A 22,351-nucleotide genomic window follows, 5' to 3' on the forward strand; every position below is an offset into this window, starting at 1 on the left:
AGAGGGTTTAGTCGGATTTCGGCCGTAGTAAAAGAAAGGATAGTTTAATGTGATGAAGGATGTTATGAACAATAACACCCGTCTCATTAAAGTCACGCTTTCATAAGATTTTTGTTTTCGTAGCCCAGAATTCCTGTCTTAATGCATACAAATGAGGACATTTCCTTGCATGCTATGATGTAGAGTTTTCTTTAATGTTTTAGTGCCATTATTATAAGCATCTGTTCAACAAAAATTATTTTCCATTGGCTTTAAAGGAAAATAATAGGTCATATTTTTCAAAAATTCTTTTACAATATATACAGATTTTTAAGCAATAACAATAAAAGAATTGTTTAAGAAATATGAATGATGGTGAAGAGCGTTTCATCAGACAAATATTACTGTTCCTAAGAACAGATTTCTTTTATTATTTTGTGATTAAAAGACATCACACAACGCCAGGAAGACGTTGTCGACGCATTAAATCTTAATATAAGCCTGATCTTTGTGATGTTACTATTATAGGTTTCGTTATAAGGTACTTCATGGCTGAAGGAGCTTAGCAGAATCAGCAAAATCATTTTGCAACTTACATATTCATAACAACATTCCAAGAATCAAACAGGATATTATATATCATCTAACATGTTGTATAATTTTATTTTAAGTCTTAAAATCTTCCATCAAAGGACACATTTTAACATGTGCACTTATACTCACTCAGCTTTATTTATATATTTATATATAAATATATATATATATATATATATATAAATTATATATATATAATATATATACACATGTGTGTATATATACACACACACACATATATATATATATATATATATATATATATATACATATATATATACACAATATATATATATATATATATATATGTATATAACATCATTAAATCTAAAATACATTGACTACAAAAAATTAACTTATAAATATTATCAAATCTTGAATTTGCAGCTTTCGGAACAAGTTAGAAAGCTAATATACTGTAGTGTATGTATTCATTCCATGACCAGCGTTGGGTGTTATTCACTTTTACTTCGAAATCAAAAGATTTTGCCTCATCTGTCTTGTTTAATTGATACACTCGACAAATTTCCAAATACACTTTTGCTTCATAAATATCGACAACTTTGAACATAGATTTTTGCGTAGTCTCTACAAGCGTACGAAAATTGGGATGATCTGATAAAATGAAGTGAAATTATGTTATGATGAACAAATCAAATTTGGTTTTGGCGGTTCTTCTACCTTAGTTTTAACACTTTTATTTTTACTTCCAGAAAGGCCTTGATATTCTATGCCGTTTCTCTCTCTGTCCGAGATAGCGTTGATAAGAGCATTGTTGGTTGAACTCACGAGTATGCCAAAAAAGATAATTCAATTGAACTGAGGATCTAAATTATCATGAATGAATTTTGCGTTTTAGTGTTTTGTCTTTAGGTAAATGTGCCAATCACCTCTATTGTAGAATGAATTTATTAATAGGAATAGCTGTATTTCTTAATCAAATAAAAGTAACATCTACAGTATATGGTATTTTTTAATCAACTAAGAACAATGAAATTATCCAAAATAATAAATATCAACATAGTAGGAGCTGTATATTCAATATCATTGATTAAACAGAAACAATATCAAAATTACTATTATTCAAAATTTCCAAGTGGCGAAACCCCGAGAGAGAGAGAGAGAGAGAGAGAGAGAGAGAGAGAGAGAGATTCCCTAAGCCGTAGCCAATCTTGCAGCAAAGATAGCGTGAGCCAAGTACCTAATAAATAATCTCACTTTTAATAAGTTTTACTCTTACTTCAACCTACCCTTAAGCCGCAAGGTCGTATCCTAAATAAGGCCTTTGGTGAGAGCCAACTTCAAAATTCCTTTTTATGAAAAGAGACGACAGGAGCTTGAAATAGAATGGGAGGGGCCGGGCTTCAATGGCTTTATTTTCTGTCCTTTCTTACACGGGCGCACACACGAATTCACACTCATTCACGGCGCCACAATGCAAGGCTGAATTAAGACCCAGCCGCTATTCAAAATGCATAGAATACCTGGGATAAGGAAGGCTCTGAACTTTTTGTGTTCATGAATATTTATAACTTCCTGCCACAGAGCAGACGCACACATCTGCGTATCATACCTATATAGAAAAATGTATAGTTAGATACATGAAGTACTAATTTTTTGGATACTTGTACAAGTGATAATTTAAGTCTGTACACTTGCTAAAAGTTATACTTTTCCACAAGTAAAAGAGGAAAGTACACCTATATATATATATATATATATATATATATATACACAATATGTGTGCGTATGTATGTATGTACTATCTACATAATATATATATATATTATATATACATATATATATATATATATATATATATATATATATATATATACACCACGCACACACATATATATATGTATGTATGTGTATATATATATATATATATATATATATATATATATATATATATATTTATATATATATATACACACATATATATATGTGTGTATACATATATATATATATATATATATATATATATGTGTGTGTGTGTGTGTGTGTGTGTGTATGTATTCACAAAACAACAATTCCGAACAAAATACGAAAAAGTATCTATATCTAAATATCTCCAATGAGTAATTCTTCTCAATGTGTGCCTAAAATGGTCGCCTGAGCAAAATTAAATGTTTGTTGTTGTTCCCTTTTTCCTACCCAAGCTCAATGGAAATGCGTCCTTAAGCGCAAGATAAAAGAACGGTATCTTCATCCCGGATAAATATGGAATCCTCTTCTACCTCTTAACGTGTCTACTACTGAGCATACTATCTCGAGGAGAGGTCCCTCAGCCTTGGACGGAAATATGCCTCTTGAAGTAGCGGAGTTACATTATAGCATAGAAGCCTTGCCGGTTTTACACTTTTCGCAGCAAAATAGATTTAAGTTTATCATTCATACATTTGATAAAGACATACGAATTATTTCTCTTCCTTTCCATTGTCATATCATGCATATTTTAAATCAATTTCAATAAGTACTACTTGACCAATGCTGAACAGTTACTAAATTTCACTTGACATTCAAAATATATTTATATGAGGTACAAATACTTCTCGATCTTCTCACACAACTGTAACTAAACAAAAAATCATCTCCCTTGTCCGTACACAAACACACACACACACACACACTTATTCCCATGTCAGTCCTTCTGTTATCTGTCTCATTTCCTCAATCAAGACCCTCCCCCATTTCCTGGTATATGGAGTAATGTTTCTGACCGTACAATTCTTACACTGTCTACTAGCATACAGAGGAACAATATTTCTCACTCGATCCTTGGAAAACAATGCATCACTATATATTACATATCTACATCAACTACACAATTGTGATATTGTCAATTACATCATTGGACCTAAACTTAATTAGCTGAGGCTCATGTTACTTTCCAATCACTCGTTTATTTTGTTGTTATTTATCAAAAGCAAAGTTGAAATTATACTATTAGATATTCATTACTATAATAATTAATAAGAAATTTAAGAGATATATTCATTACCTAGCTACTACACTGCATTAACAGATTAAACGCGGATATAAACTCTAATGGCATTACCTACGATTGTTTACCGTATGTGTAATCCTCCCCCAACGAGAAAACTAATTGCAACTATCAACTCATACTTCTTATATTTTCAAACTTTAAGCTGCCTTCAGCAAAGGTTTACAAATAAATCAATACAGGAATAGATAAATACCGTTGTGAACGGGTTTGCTCGTCATGATCAGCAAAGCTGTACTTGTGCGGAATACCCATACTAGGTTGGTTTTCTGTGAGCAATCAGACGAAAATCTCCCACCATCACCAATCTGCACTGGCCAGCGTGGTGATGAAAAATGGCCAGATCCCAGGATTGAATTAAGACATGTCTGGGCTATTGTTCTGCAGTGTTCTAGAAACGGCTGCATTTGCTGTTGTTGTTTATACATTCTTCGTAGTGAATGGCCTTGGTGACATTAATAGGTTAAATACAATAATCTTCATATTTTCGTATTTTAGATTCTCTTGTCGGGGGATGGGGAATAATTTAGGGTGAAAAATATGTGTATACTTCTCACCTCTATGTATGCTGTCACAACAGCTCTTTCGACATTCTATGAATTTATCAAGTGGCAACTGACATACATTCTTACACTCATATAAAGCAACTTCCGAAAAAAAAGTTCTCTGTATACGTTTTCTAGCTGACTGAAAGAATTTACGATAAACCACTTTTCGGAGGTAATTCTTTCGCCAAGAACTGCATTAACTATATAAAAATACTTCCATTATTATAAACTTATAAGTTTAAGTTAAAATTTTATAAGATATAAATATAAAAAGATATACCACAAAATATGATCAAATGATTTAACAGCTTAAAAGTGCTTGAAAATACTGTAGGAAATAAAGAATGAATGATTTATATTTACACATTATATATGTGTATGGATTTATGTATATATATATATATATATATATATATATATAAAATAGAGTGAGTGTCTGGCTAAATATGTGCATATTTCTTTCCAGTCACGCTCAGCTCTATCGGGGAAAGGAAGTAGTCATACATGGTGAAAGTGAGGTGCATATCTATCTAAATATTTAGCTATCATTTATACATACATACATACATACATATATATATATATATATATATATATACATATATCTGTGTATGTCTTTTTACAATACAATATTCCCCATTGTAACTAGGGACACCAGAATATTTTTAAATGATAAAGATGACATTCAATCGGATGCGTCCTAATGGCGAGTGGCTTTTATGAAGGTCATCTATCCAAGTAATCGATTGGATTGGATTTATGACTTTGGCTAGGCGCAGCGACGGCGGGGATGATTCAGAGACTTGGTGTAACGGGGGGGGGGGGGAAACCCCTCAGTTGAACTTCAAAGCATAAATCATGAACTTGGACAAGCAAGATGGATGAAAGGAAGCAGGAATAGAGATAAGGTAAAAAGCTGAAAAACTGGAATAAACTGAATGCTGAAGGGACCTTGCAAAGGCTCTGAAGTAAATCCATACAGTGCACCGTGTGAAAGCACTGATGATATTAACCTTTAACAAGGCCATCTATGTACCGACAAAACAAAATGTTGTCCAATTTCACTAATCGAATGCCTACCGGTATTGGGAATGTCTCGAAGGCAGCAAATATAAAATTTAATTGTAAATTATACAGCTGGTTCATCAGTGGTAATTCAGTGACCTCCAAGAGCGATGGCTCGTTTTTCAGTGGATAAGTAATCTTGACAAGTTAAATAAAAAAACATTTAGCTCCCATACCCAAAGCAAAAATACAGGTTGCAAAAATGGGAACCGCAAATACAAATACGTCGTCGTAAAATTACTTTTTCATTGGCTTGGCCTACAATTCTACAGACTACGTGAGTGTCAAGAGATTAATTTGTAATGCGGTTTAGATATTTTTCACGTTCAAATTAAAGGCAGCCAATAATTTCTGAAATTTCTTCTCAGTGTGACACTATTAGATTAATATTTGCTTGCATTTGATTAACAGACCATTTTTGAGTAGCTTCAAAACTTAAGATGCTTGAACTAAAAACATAAGTTGTCTGAACAAACATATCCATACCCTTTGTATTTAGCCCAATTAATCCTGTGCACTCTGCAATAATCAACTTATCATAGGCAAAGCAGTATTACACCAGACTTTTGATGCACGAAGATAGTCTCTGCTTGATATCCCAGAGCTTAGGTTAACAGATGCTACACCATTGAAGTGCATCGCAGCACTCTGCAACTGGCCAGCCTGTCTAACTGTTCCTTAACAAGCTTGCAGTCTGATCTTGTTTCCTGAATAAATCATAATTTCAATGAAATCATCAGACCTTAGAAATGTGCCTTCAGGCTTTGAGAACACACTAAATGTGTTTTTGTGTTTTGCTGTCTTCAATTATGCTTCCCAACCTCGATGCAGACGGGTAAGTCATACTTTCCATCAACAAGAAGGTAATCACTCCAGTAGCTTTCAAAACCATATCAATCTGGGCTTCACAATCATCAGGAGTTGAAGTAGCTAGTAACCACATCCACCTCGTCGCCACAACACAGATATGGTCCAAATGTTTGTCCGCAACTGGATCAAGGTAAACCCAATCTCATAAATTGGCATTTTCATATACGAGACCCAGAAGTCTCACATGTTTTTCATACACTTTGTCATTCATCTCCGCAATGTCACTGTTTTCTTCAAGTACACTGTGTATCTCGTGTAGAGTATCCTGCGTCTCAGTAAGTGCATTCTGAAGATTCTGAAGGTACTCCTTGAGGACCAGTGAAAGTTCCTCATGATTCAGAAATTTACTGTTTCTCATGGATAAGGGTCTCTCTCCGGAGCAGGAAGAATTTCCCGTAAAATAATTGGTCAAAATATCCGTCCACAACCACCTCTGCGTAACAAGAGTGTCTGCCATGCCAGAGACCCTGAATCTTTAATAGATAGCCCAGATGTATAAAATCTGGTGCTAGTGAAATGCACCACGGATCGAGATGATATCCTTCACCTGGTTTGGATTCATTGCCTTAACCGCTACATCATTATTTAAGCGGGCAGGTCACTAACCAGGAAGGCAAATTAAATCTTAAGGTGCGTGGCTTCCACTATTTTCAACATAATGTCATGCAACACTTGTTTGGAGATTATGAATAAGCCATGTAGAAGTAAGATTTGCTCTTGTTGATTCAGGCTAGGTGATATGACTGGGTAGCATTGTGAGCTGGAACTAACTGCTTATGAAATGGAAGCCTAGTGACATTATTCTCGACACAGGACAGTGCATATATCACAGAAAGAACCCAGGGTGGAGGTTTGCCATTCACAAGTGGATCTATTTTTACATAAAATTATAGCTCACTCTTGCTACATGAGCATCTATACTGGTGGACCTGTGTCAGCCCTGGGTTCGGCAAGGGGCTCTGCATCTGGTTTCCTTCCAAGGCTTTCTGGCTTCACATGCATTATACTTTTTCTAAGCATCCCTGCTGCATTGTCTACCATTGCATCAATCTTTAAATCATTATAGTCAGTAGTCACAATTGCTGGCTTGCCACATATAAGCTCTTGTGGTTATAATGGAAGTGTCTGCATGATTAATGTACATATTTTTATGTGCAGAGTTCCATCTGATTTTTACTTCTTGCCAATCTACGGATACTGATGATTCGGTTGACAGCAGTATAAGTAGACTGTCAAGTATGTAGTATGTAAACGCTGAGAGCAGGTTGAGCGCACTGTTTAGTACATATAATTATAGGTGGTCATTTTAAATTTTTGGCTTCCACAATTTAGCCAACAAAATTTTTGCATGAGGTATAGGAGGTAAATTTCTTATAATCCTTATAGATGACTAATCTTCTATGAAAAGATCCTACACTTTTAACGTACAGGGATGTGCCACTGATGACTATAGTAAAATGTACGAGTGCTTTTTGTTTTGCCTCCGTTGAAATAAAACATGGAAAGATTATTGTTTTTACTTAGTGCATTCATTTCCTTCGGAGTCAAAATTCATAAAGCGATACTTCTAAATGGTTGATTGGAATTCTGTTACAATATTCGAAGGGAGAGAGAGAGAGAGAGAGAGAGAGAGAGAGAGAGAGCCAGCTTTGGTTCGAAAGTATTTGAAGCAATTGTTCCAGCCAAATGATACCTGTAGTATGAAACGCAAAATGATCACCATTGGCAGTGTTAAAGAGAGAGAGAGAGAGAGAGAGAGAGAGAGAGAGAGAGAGAGAGAATTAACAATAACAGACATCAAAATCAAATTTTGTACAAAAAAAAAAAAAAAGGTACTGATGATTAAACATGAGAGCTGGTGTTGATGAGAAGTACACTGTCGAGGTGCGTGTTTACTTGTATACTGTGTTTAAAAAACTAAAGCATTAGAGGATGCATTGAGCAACTCACACCTTTATATCTCCTAGTTTTACTATCGCCTCTAACAATACAACGCGTTTTCCTCAGCTTCACTAACAAATTATACTTGGTGGGTTTTTTTTTTCTCCTTAATCAGTTTAAGATTTTGAATATTAAGTAATATTCTGTTGATTATCATTCTCGATTTATATCCAAGAACTGCACGTTTCCCATCATTCCTTTTCACAACCCTTTCAACCTGGTCTCTTTTAATCCCACTTTCCCATCCTCTTCCACTAAAAATAAACCACGCCCCTTCGCACTTTTCCTCGTTCCCCGTCTCCGTCGCTTTAAGCAACGCACTGGGAAAGGGCAGAGGGAGGAAGAAGATGATGAGGAGGAGGAAGAGTAGGAAAAGAAGGCCTCAAGGAGGAAGATCCTTCTATACCCTCTGCAGTATCATTAATCATGTTAACGTGTAGACATAAGGGGAAGAACGAACATCGCCGGGTCAGAAGGAGAAGTAGAAGACCTTTCCAACACAACACAACATTGTGCTTGTTGGTGTTTTCTTTCCCAAACAACACGTCATTTTGGTTGTTTTTCTATCAACATAAGTCAACACTTACTTTAGAGATTTATATTTAACACAAAAAGGTGTTGAAATGGCTCTTTGCTTTTATGCTCTGCATAATATTCCAAATGTCGATGTTTTCCTGTCCACAAATGTAGCGTCACTTTTTTTCTATTATAATACTACACGATATTTTTTATTTCCTTCATACCATAGCGATTACTCATTATTTATATCATTTTAGAGAAAACATCAAATTTAAGAGCCAAAAAATTATTGATTTTGACATAATTTCTCTCAAATTGTAACATCATTTTCCGGTTCTACGCTTAGGCTTATGTTCAAACGAGAATACAATATTGTATGAAAATGTCAAGACCTTACCATCTCTGCAAAATTAGACCATAGCTACCAATTACAAGCATGCACATGCCTGTAATGTTACAGAATAGAGAACAAAATTCCTTTAGAATGGAGGACACTAGGGACGACACCACAGGAAAAACACACAGTGTCACCCTTAGTAGAAAACAGACTGAACTCCATGTGAATGCTATCAAGAGTAAATTTCAAAAATAATGTAATCTATTAGGACATGACGAATCTCAGAGGAGGTGGTGAAAAGGTGATTAGGTCATAACGGTATCAAGGAATAAAATATATGTTACAGTTGATAATACAACGAGAAAACAGTTGAATGGGTGAAGATGAGACAAGGTAGCCATCATAAATTCTAAGCGTACGTTATAGAAATAAGTGTTTAAAAGGCCAAAGGTTAGTTGAAAGGGGTTATTGTGCCAAACCTTTTATTTTAGAAGTCTCGCTTGCGTGTGATTGAACAGATAAAGAAGTAAAAGACATTAGAATAAATTGGGGTACAGAAGATATAGCGTAACGTGACACAGGAGAGAGAAATGTAATAATAATAATAATAATAATAATAATAATAATAATAATAATAATAATAATAATAATAATAATATTAATAATAATAATAATAATATTAATAATAATAATAATAATAAATAAATAAATAGATAGATAAATAATAATAATAATAAATAGATAAATAGATAAATAAATAATAATAATAATAATAATAATAATAATAATAATAATAATAATAATAATAATAATAAATAAATAAATAGATAAATAAATAAATAAATAGATAAATAAATAAATAAATAGATAAATAAATAAATAAACAAATAATAATAATAATAATAATAATAATAATAATAATAATAATAATAAATGAAAATTAAGAAACTGTCTTGAACATGGTTTGATCATCTTTAAATATGGGAAGAGAAAGTATAGGAGTATAATTAAAATAATCTGAAATATGAAATATAGGCTAGTATAAATTTAAGACGAAATACATAAAGTTCTAAATAAAATTGATGGGGAAATATTTCATAAATAAGAAGTAATGATGACTAGATATGAGTTGTTAAACAAGACAAGTATTAATCGTAAAATGCAATGGTAATATTAAATGTTTTTCTAAAATATTCACAATACTCAAATGTATAGTACAATATTATTCACTCACACACACACACACATACATATATATATATATATATATATATAGAGAGAGAGAGAGAGAGAGAGAGAGAGAGAGAGAGAACTATAATACACTTTTCATATAAATAAACGTTACATGCCAGAGAAAAAATAATTCTACGGTAAACACTACTTATATTTAAGTAGCAGGACATTATTAGGCATACGACTTGCAGAATAAAGATAAAACTGAGTTTTCATATAAATACTGTAAACGTTGCGTGCCACAGGGAAGAAAAAAATAATTCTACGGTAAATACTACGTACATTTAAATAGCAAGCCATTATTAGGCATACGACTTGCAGAATAAAGATAAAACTGAGTTGACTCTTCCCCACAAGCAGAGTCGCTAAACAATTCAAACACTTCTATATGTTATAAATTATCATCATTATTATTGTTTTCCTCTTCCCAATAAATATATGTCAGTCTTATTTCCCGATAACCATAGCAATATTTAGATAAATGAAATCCTGATTTCTGAAGGTATTACTATAAAATATAAAAGCTTTACTTTATAATAAATATTTAGAGTTTTCTTGATAGCAACGAATACGCTTTATACGTATTTCTCTGATGCATTACTGTTTTGGTCACATGCACTGCACCACATAAATACGTTAGTTAGTGTATACTGACAACCGAACATGTTGCAATTACAAAGAGAAGACAGGGTAATTTCTGCAGTTCTTTCGGCTACATTGTCCTTAAAACTTTGTTTTATACTCCGAGCATTATTTGTCAATAAAAAAAAATAATTATTACATTGTTAAATAAAATCTAGTTATTTTCAATCATTTACAATTCTGAAAATTCTGTAAAGATAATTATATCATATTATTGGATCGAATCAAAACAGGTTCCATTATACTACCAAGGTTCATCAAAATCATAAGTTTTAACGACTATAGTATTGATGATATCGCTATAATATTAGAGAGATGCCAATTTCCTGACCAAGCAACGCGAAGACTGAAACCAACTGCATTCGAGAGGCTTTGAATTATGTATCAAAGTGAAAATCAAAATGAAATTAATGAGCAGAATATAAATCAACACAAGAAGCTTCAAAATAACTGGATGATTAAAGGCATACCAAACGCGTGGATACTTTTGCTTGCAAGAAGATGACTACACAGATGTTAGTGTTAACCACAAGTCTTGTAACATGTATTGCGATTAGGTGTAACAACAGCGGATGGAGGAGGATTGATCTAGTTTTTAACAATTAAAGGTATCCACTACTTTATATGATATAATATTTAGAACCAATCCAATACGTGAAAAATGCAATTTATGCTTACTCCTCACTATACATGTATGACTTCGACAGTGTACCGTAAGTATATCTATGCTAAAATATCCCCATGCTTAACATATGGAGAATCTGGTTGCAATAATATAAATATATTAATAATAATAATAATAATAATAATAATAATAATAATAATAATAATAATAATAATAATAATAACAATAAAATCATTCTGAGAGCGCAGACCTCCAACACTGCAGCTTATTTCTCGAAACACATTTGCCTTTCCCAGAATCAATTTGGACCGTAGGCGTATTTAAAATCTGGGTGCCATCCATGTGCGAACTTGGGGTTAAGGTTAATTCGATTGACCTTTTACTCGACCTTGATCTTGATCTTTGACCTAGGACTTTAAAAATTGAATCTCTTCCACGTCTCAACATAATAACTAATCCCTCTATAAGTAAAATTGTGCTCAGAAAGTTGTTCACAAACAAACAACAGGCAAACAGGGGCGAAAATATAACCCCCCCCAACTTCGTTGGCGGAGGTAATAATAAATAATAAATAATAAATAATAATAATAATAATAATAATAATAGTTGATGTTGCTGTTGTTGTTATTAAGTTGCTAAAATTACCTTCAAAGTTTATTAAAAGATTTAAGAATTTCCTCATACGGTCCAAATGAAAAACTGTCAGTGACTAGAATCTTGTTATGAAAAGCTTTGTATAGTATTTACCCGCATATTAACTAGACTACCTATTCTCCCACTTAGCTTTTCACTATCCAATTTATTCCTATAACAAGCTTTTTTTTTTCTAAACAACCTGCCCGCTAATGAATGGCATAATAAAGCAAACATGATTACATGAGCTACCTTGAATAGTATATAAAAAATCCACTTGATTAGTAAAGAAAAGAAATTTAAAAACAGTCACACACACCGAATAAAGAGAAAAAGGTCAGGTGTCAACACCAAGAAAGGATGTAAAACTAAACAACATGAAAATTATTCTGACCTCAAGGTTATCGTCCCATTTATTCATCAATTTAAGCAGATCGAAATATGCCTGAATTTCATACGCCGCCAAACTTGTCTTCTGAATTGTGTACTTGTGATTTGAACAATCAATTGTTCACTATATCCAAATATTTCATAGTAGTCGCCAAGAAACCCTCAATATCAGTATCAAAAGTTAATTTATTTTCACACCAGTCCTTTGATTTAAAATCTATCTTTAAATCTTGCTTTTTCGTTGGTATAATTATTCTTGTATTAATTTTATCAAGTCAGCAAATGTACTGCATATGAAAAATGTCTTTACATAATACTGATTTCGTTAGAATTAAAATGTAGCACGTCTTTAAATGATATAAGGTACACCTTTATAATTAAATAACCACTTAAACTGGCAGTAACCATAAGCACGTGAACAATAATCAAGCAATAAGTTTGACAATACAATTTTACATATATACAGCGGACAAACACCCCCAATGTAATAAAATAAGTTATCTATTTCACAAACATAATTCTTGAGAGATCAAAGGCATGCAATTCCACTCCCAAATATATCCGCAAGTGAATAAGGCAAATTCAGTCCCTGCGGGAGACACTCAATCCACAATACGCAGTTTTCTTTGTATAACAACTTCTCAAAATCGGGTTTGCTTCTATTGTTATGATGTTTGATTCAACTTATGTCAGGGTCATCGTCCATTATAGTGAGAATATAATGAATGGGGGAAAGAAAATTTTTGCTCTCTCTCTCTCTCTCTCTCTCTCTCTCTCTCTCTCTCTATATATATATATATATATATATACATACATATAGGACTTGCTGATCAGGAAATTTGCTAGTGAATGAAACTGGACTTGATTATTTTCTCTCTCTCTCTCTCTCTCTCTCTCTCTCTCTCTCTATATATATATATATATATATCTTGCTGATCAGGAACGTTGCTAGTGAATGAAACTGGACTTGATTACTTTCTCTCTCTCTCTCTCTCTCTCTCTCTCTCTCTCTCTCTCAAGGACTTGTTGATCAGGAAGTTTGCTTGTGAATGAAACTAGACTTGATTATTCTCTCTCTCTCTCTCTCTCTCTCTCTCTCTCTCTCTCTCAAGGACTTGTTGATCAGGAAGTTTGCTTGTGAATGAAACTAGACTTGATTATTCTCTCTCTCTCTCTCTCTCTCTCTCTCTCTCTCTCTCTCTCTGATAAAACAGGAGTTATTGTAGGGATATATTAATTACAGCTGAATTTCTTCGAAAAATAAGAAATGTCTTGATAGTTTGTTTTCATATTTTGAGCGTCTTGAAAATTCTGTTCTTGACCTGTTTAATAATTTTTCTACCACAAGTCTTAGTAAACACAGTCATGACTCTTGTATTATGGAATTTCTTACAATTTCTATTAAACCTATAACACATTTTATTACAGAAATTAAAAAACAGTAATATTAATGATACTACATATTATAATATCAAATTTCTTTCCATAGTTTTTCAATAATCACATAAATAATATTTTGAAAAATATTAAGGAATAATTACTCTTTAGAGTCTTCCTTGCTCTGCTTCCCCCTCTTCCCCCCCCCAAAAAAAAAATCTTATGTAACCTTTGGATCGTAAGTTTAATCATCTGTCACCTTAAATACAACAAAGTAAACAAAACTATCAATATTTTCGGTAATGAAGTAGGAGTAGCAGACATTAAAAAGACTATATTGCCCAAGGTTAGTTTTGCGCTCTTTGTTGTTAAACACACACACACACACTATCGATGGTAATAACACGATCACTGTACCATTAGTCGTTAATTAAGATGGACTTTATAAGTAAAATTGGGTGTGTTAGAAACAAAAATGTTAATAGTAAGCAGATAAGGTCCAATAATGGAAAATACCCAAAGTAAAAGAGGATGCTTTTGTCTGAATTTGTGCCAGGTTTTGAAGTTAAAATAAATGCAAAAGTAGTTTACAAAGAAGGAGGGGAACTTATTAGTAAGAATGGGGTGCGGTATACAATTGAAATATGCATAGAAAAGAGTTCAATTGTTGGGAATACATAATTTCCAATGAAAAATCTTCCTAAGTATATTCCAAAAAGCAAAGAAATAAAATGTATTGAACTTATTAATTTGGGCTATATATCCCAGCACTTGGGAAAACACTACTTATTCTACGAAGTAAATATTGTAGAGACTGGGCATCAAGCTGAAAGAAAGTACAGCAAAGGGACGAAAGCACGTCACAAAGACCCTTAAGTTATGCCTAAAGTGCACAGCAGGAGGTGAGCTGATAGCACTAACACATACAGGGCAAAGAAACAGAGGGAAATAGTCAGAAATACTACCTTTTATTATAGTATAAATGGATGAGCACGTTCATGGATGGAAAACGGGCTGCCAACGCAAGAGTCCGTGTCCAGCACACGGCTGGGCAATCTTACAAGCATGGATGGAATTGCGAGAAGAGAGACTGGATGTATATATGATTATTATTTAGTAACAGTGAAATTCAATAAAAATCTAATCTATGGCCTAAGAGGAATGAGTGAAAATGCGGATGTATATATAATTAGGACAGGTGAGTTTCACAAGGAGTAAGATAGCTTAATATAATTTGAGAGAAGACAACGAAATTTCACGATGGGTCGTAGTGAAGTGGAGAAGAGAAAAATAGAATAAAAACGTACGTAGCAGGGTGATGAAGTTGAGTAAGAAGAAAGATAAATCGAGTTACAGTTGCATGAATGATGAGATGGTTTGTGAAATAAAACAAAAGAGAAAATTAATAGAGTAATAAAAATAGGAGGAAAACAAGGAATTTAGTGAAAAGGGCCCTTTTTCATGTTAGTAGAGAAAGGTTAACGAAAAAAAATAATTCAAGGATATAAGATACAAATGGCGAGATCCAGAGTACAAATAATAATTATTTTAACTTTCACTAAAAGTTGAAGATAGTAGAGAAACACAGGTAAATAACACAGGAATAAAAATATTAACCATAAGTTTGAGAATGCTATTGGAAAGAAATGTTAATAAGTTTGAGAATGCTATTAGAAGAGAATGTTAATAAGTTTGAGAATGCTATTGGAAGATAATGTCGAGTTGAGTGAAGATCAATAAAAAAAAATGAAGACTGGAAAAACAAGAAGATGGCATTAATTAAAAGATGCTGAAGTAAAGTACATAGTAATAGCGTGAGTGTGTAACTGAACAGGGATTATAAGGTATGTCTGGAAGAGGAAATGGTTCGGAAATGATGAATGCGAGGAATAATTGCTCCACAGTATAATGGTAACGCTGGTGGATGTGTCTGTATTATAGGTGAATATCATTATTAGTATACTATGGATGATGGACGTTGGGATTATTACTGAGAAAGTAATATAGATAAGAGGTGTAATTAAAGGGAAGAACATTTTAGGTTTAAAGAAGAAAGCTAATGGGGCATGCATGGACCTAGAAAGGGTTTATGATAGCATTATTAAAGAAGTTACACGGAGAATGTTGAGGGTTTATGGTATGTAAATGAAGTTGTTGAGAGCAATTATAAATTTTCTTGGTGAAAGAAGAGAGTGGTATAATATGTAAATAGGATGATTGGTTCTGTATAAATTTTTGGATGTTATTTTTCCAAGACTATTCAAAATCTTTACGAATGATGCAGTGCAGACATTTAAGAGATTGGCAAGGGACAATATAAGCAGTTGTTAAGATCGATTCATATGCATGGAGTGTAGAACATCTAATGCCTTCAGATGAGCCATTACTATTTGTGGATGGTTAAAGGGATCTGAAAGATTTCCAAGAGAAGAAAAAGAGAAATATAGTGAGCAACAGTAATGACATATGGTAAAAGGAAACGAAAAAGATGGTGCAATGTTAAAACTGGATAATTCCTATTCATATTTCTGATTAAATATAAAAGCTGAGGGAAGAAGTAAGTCATAAAATATTTGAAACAACAGACATTCTGTTCAAGATTTAGAACCCTTGGAGTCCCAAAAGAAGACAAGGAGGAGGTGAATGTACAAGAAAATGGAAGAATGTCAAAACACCGAGATGACATGAACTGATTGTATATAACATGTGATGTAATTATAAATGAAAGGGTAAAAATGTGGGGATACATAGAGTATATAGCGAAAAAGTTATTATATGTGATTGGATAAAAAGGTGTTTTAATATTGATCAGTCAAGTGGAGAAAATGGAAGATGATATGTTGGCTAAGAGACCGCAGTCATCGTAATTAGTATGGAGAAAGATAGAAAACCCTAAATAGGACTGGATAAATAGTATGATATACGTATTAGAAAGTGTAGATTATTGTATATATTGTCTTACATATATGCACCCTTTATGTTTCATAAGTTTTGTATGTTACAGTCTTCATATACAAGACCTCTTTACATATCACCAGAAAGAACCTCCCAAAATCCATACAAGTACGTGTATGAAGGAGGTGAACGAACTATGTTGAGGGGGGGGGGGGAATAAATTGCTGATGAGTCTTCTGCATAGTCTTAAAAATGGGCTCAGTTATGTCAGTGTTCTGCAATTGGTCTTAACACCGCTACAGTATTCAGTGTAAGATGGCAGACATGTCCATTATATTTTTCCTCTACGGAGCCACCCGTTATAAGTGGGCATGGATTAACAATGCAAACAACTTATGTTTTATTTATATGCGAGTCTTGTGTGATGGTTCACCAACATTTAGATACTGTGAAGCATATATGTATACTTGAGAAGAAAATACTTGGCCCATTGTTCAAATTCAGATAATAGTTTTGCTGTCTGAAACAGCCAGCTTATTGTATGTTACTTTGAGAATCCGGTTTTCTGCCTACCTAGTGGATGTTTCACTGACTTTCTTCCTACAAATGCCAATAAAAGGAATCCCACTCCAGCTGGTTTTTTTTTTTTTTAGCAATGTAAAAATATATTTAATCGGTTTCGATACGAATTAGAGAGTTCTTACACAATTTGATGTAAAAAATATTGAAACAAATTATGGAAACACTAGATACTGTACTAAAAAAAGTAGATCACCTTAGACAATTATTTTTTATTTATTCACAATTATTCTGGTTCTACTTGCACCTACGCAAGGAACGAGCGTTTTGTTGTGTTTCACTGGCCCCTTAAAAACTTTTCTTTTTAAATGTTCATGGAAAACAATTTCATCACCCAAATATGGAACATCAATTGAATTTTCTAACATATATTCATGTTTTTCTAAACATGTTACCAAAGGAAAACTTGATGTATGAAAATGATCTACTTTTTCTATAATAGCTGCTAGCATATAAAGTTTCATTAAAAAACAAAGTCTGAGAGCGAACTAACATTACACCTTTGAGTTTCCTTGAAATATGAGGGTTCGTAAAACTTTGTCTTCAAAGTCATTGGCTCATTTTATCAAGAAATTAATTGACCTATTCGTAACAGAGTGTTGTACTCAGTTCGCAGTGGACATATCTCTCTCTCTCTCTCTCTCTCTCTCTCTCTCTCTCTCTCTCTCTCTCGTAAAGATTTTAGGATTTACATAAAGTATACATTCTTAAAAGAAAATCGTCACATTATAAATCTAAAAACACCCCAAATACATAGACAAACACATACATATATACACACATATATATATATATATATATATATATATATATATATATATATATATATATATATATATATATATATATATATAGTGTGTGTGTGTGTGTATGTATAATACTATGAAAAAATACTTTTCCTAAACTTCATGGAACGCCAGGAATAAGTATAATTCTCTTAGAATAAAGATGTACTTAAACATTAAACACCAAAGAAAACCGTAGTATACACTAGTCTAATTTCCTCTTCTTTTCTTTTCCGGAAATACGGCCTTCTATCTATTCTAAAAAACTATGGTGTTTAGATGCACGAAGTCTCAACATCGTATGCATTCTTTTTGCAAAGTAAAAGTATTTTCCCTTTGTTTGAAAGTCCCTGTGCCATCTGCAGGCACAACTATGATCAAATGGCGACTTGGTTCTATTACCGTTTGTAGTTTAGGAGGAGTAAGGAGAGGAGAAAGGAGGTGGGAGACATTAGATGTAGGAGGTGAAAATGTTGAGGAAAGGAGGAGTACATTCTTTTTGCAAAGTAAAAAGTTATTTCCCTTTGAAAGTCCCTGTGCCATCTGCAGGCACAACTATGATCAAATGGCGACTTGGTTCTATTACCGTTTGTAGTTTAGGAGGAGTAAGGAGAGGAGAAAGGAGGTGGGAGACATTAGATGTAGGAGGTGAAAATGTTGAGGAAAGGAGGAGTACATTCTTTTTGCAAAGTAAAAAGTTATTTCCCTTTGAAAGTCCCTGTGCCATCTGCAGGCACAACTATGATCAAATGGCGACTTGGTTATATTACCGTTTGTAGTTTAGGAGGAGTAAGGAGAGGAGAAAGGAGGTGGGAGACATTAGATGTAGGAGGTGAAAATGTTGAGGAAAGGAGGAGTACATTCTTTTTGCAAAGTAAAAAGTTATTTCCCTTTGAAAGTCCCTGCGCCATCTGCAGGCACAACTATGTTCAAATGGCGACTTGGTTATATTACCGTTTGTACTTTAAGAGGAGTAAGGAGAGGAGAAAGGAGGTGGGAGACATTAGATGTAGGAGGTGAAAATGTTGAGGACAGGAGGAGTAGGACTGTCAAGAAAAATGCTGAATACATTTAATTGATACTTGGAATAACTATTTTGTGAAATCTTGATAAAAATTCTATACTAAATTATAATAGATTAGTTGAAAATACCTGATACTCTCTAATTATATCCAATATCTGTTATGTTTAATTCAAGTAAAATAACCTTGTATAAAAAAAAAGTTGAGGAAGATAAGGATAGAAAGGATATGGAAGAGAGTAACGAATGTCCATGTCGAGGGGAGAGCAAATAAAGATTAGAATGAGTTGGAAAAATGGAAGACAGGAATGATAGGGAAGAAAAGAGATGGGACATGGAGATAGGGGCATGAGGAAAGAAAAAAAAGCAAGGGGTGACAAGGAAGTGTTGAAAGTAGGAAGTAAAAAAGAGAAACGATCTAGAGGGTTATGGGGTCCTTGGACTGGCCAGACACTACTACATTGGATCCTTCTTTCTGGTTGCGGTTCACTTTCACTTTGCCTACACATAAACCGAATAGTCTGGTCTATTCTTTACAGATTCTCATCTCTCCTCATACACCTGACAACACTGAGATTACCAAACAATTCTTCTTCACCCAAGGGGTTAACCACTGCACTGTAATTGTTCAATGGCTACTTTCCTCTTGTTTTGTCAAGTTTTTATATTTTATATATAAAATATTCATTTTAATGTTGTTACTGATCTTAAAATATTTCATTTTTCCTTGTTTCCTTTTCACAATGGGCAATTTTCCTTGTTGGGGCCACTGGGCTTATAGCATCCTGCTTTTCTAACTAGGGTTGTAGCTTAGCAAGTAATAATAATAATAATAATAATAATAATAATAATAATAATAATAATAATAATAATAATAATAATAACTTGGAACACAGAAAATGAATGGAATGAAATACAGCATTCTTTTCGCAACTTAGAATCAGCCGGTGTCAACTATTGCTTACTTTTACCCAAAAGTTGCAAACTTCTTGGAAGAGACTAAAATGCAGGTTAGCTTCTGTGAAACTTTGGCAATATGCAAATCGCGATTCTTTACCATGCATGTGTTCATGAAATGCACATCTGGATTCTCTCTCTCTCTCTCTCTCTCTCTCTCTCTCTCTCTCTCTCTCTCTCTCTCTCTCTCTCTCTCTCTCTCTCTCTCTCTCAGAGAGTCAAAGTTATGAGATTCGATTTGGATGTCTTCCCGAAGACTTTTCTATATAATAACTTCAAACATTTTTTGGCCTGATTAATTTCAAGCGTAACCATTCTAATGTTCGATGATATATATATATATATATATATATATATATATATTTATATATATACATATATATATATATATATCTATATATATATATATATATATATATATATATATATATGTATATATATATATATATATATATATATATATATATATATATATATATATATATACGTTTTTAGACATAAGCCCGGGGTCGCACCTCTTTTTAATTGTGAACTTTGACACTCCTAGCTGATAAGAACTCCCACCTTCTTATAGTAAAAGCCTTCTGCAAAAGTATATTAAAGCGAAAATCTCAAAAGAAAAACACCAGTATTACCAAAGGATATTTCACTTATTGAATTATCCCAAAAGTCAGTCTAATGTGAATCAGAATGATACTATTTTACGCGGTATTGGTTGTATTGCTCCTCCACCATACTAATGATACAGACTCGAAAGCTTCCTGTCCTAAAATCATTGAATCCAACAACCTCGTCATAAACTACCACAATAGCAATGAATCTATGAACAATTTCATACTATTTTCATAGATATTCAAATATTATTATTATTATTATTATTATTATTATTATTACCATAAGCTAAGCTACAATCATAGTTGGAAAAGCAGGATGTTATAAGCCTAAAGACTCCACCAGGGAAAAACAGCCCAGTGAGCAAAGGAATAAAGGTAATAAATAAACTACAATAGAGGTAATGAAAAATCAAATTAAATATCTTAAGAACAGTAACATTAAATTAGATCTTTCACATATAAACTATAAAAACTTAAAAAAAATAAAACCAAGAGGAAGAGAAATAAGGTAGAATAGTGTCCCCGAGTGTTACCCTCAAACACAGAACAATGAATGCAATAAAAGCAAATCTACACCATTGATACGTCCATCTTCCATCCAGGAGAGACTGACCAGAGTCACAATTCCTCTCTGTAACCTGTCGTTATGGATGTTGTAATGGGTTGGAAGTAAGACAAGTTCATTACACTGGGGATCTCTAGAAACACGAAAGTTGTCACCCTTCCGCTGACTGTTAAACTCAGAAATTTATATTTCCTGATATACCTCTACTGTAGAAACCCTTTTATATAAACAAATACAATTCATGAAAGTTTCATTATTAGAACCACTTCATGAACTCATATTGACATAACAAACATTAAATGACAAACACATGGTCTCAATGACATGAAGTAAATATTGGGTTAAGGACTATTAAACATTTTTACGTAAAAGACCAGCGTTTGTTAGAACATATAAGCGGGAAAGTTCATTGTAAAATTGACTACTGTATGGTTTGTTGTTTAATAACAGTAGTTGAGAGACTACCACTTGAGAGTTATGGCGTCTTTTGACTGGCCAGACAGTACTACATTGGATCCTTCTCTCTCGTTACGGTTCATTTTCCCTTTGCCTACACATACACCGAATAGTCTGGCCTATTCTTTACATATTCTCCCTCCTCATACACCTGATAACACTGAGGTTACCTAACAATTCTTCTTCACTCAAAGGATTACTGCACTGTAATTGTTCAGTGGCCACTTTCCTCTTGTAAAGGGTAGAAGAGACTCTTTAGCTATGGTAAGCAGCTCTTCTAAGAGAAGGACACTCCTATATCAAACCATTGTTCTATAGTCTTGGGTAGTGTCATAGCCTCTATACCATGGTCTTCCACTGTCATGGGTTAGAGTTCTCTTGCTTGAGGGTACACTCGGGCACACTAATCTATTTAATTTCTCTACCTCTTGTTTTGTTAATATATAGTTTATATAGGCGATATTTATTTTGATGTTGTTACTCTTCTTAAAATATTTTATTTTTTATTTTTTCCTTTCCTCACTGGGCTATTTTCCCTGTTGGAGCCCCTGGGCTTATAGCATCCTGCTTTTCCAATTAGGGTTGTAGCTTAGCAACTAATAATAATAACAATGCAGTGAGCGATGCCATAAGACAAAAGGCATGAGGTGTAAGCCCAAAGTTGTTGGATATTAAATAGTTATGAATGGAGTGCGGAATGGCAGATATTGATAATATAT

Source organism: Palaemon carinicauda, chromosome 23 (genome assembly GCF_036898095.1).
Source record: "Palaemon carinicauda isolate YSFRI2023 chromosome 23, ASM3689809v2, whole genome shotgun sequence".
NCBI classification, from domain to species: Eukaryota; Metazoa; Arthropoda; class Malacostraca; order Decapoda; family Palaemonidae; genus Palaemon; species Palaemon carinicauda.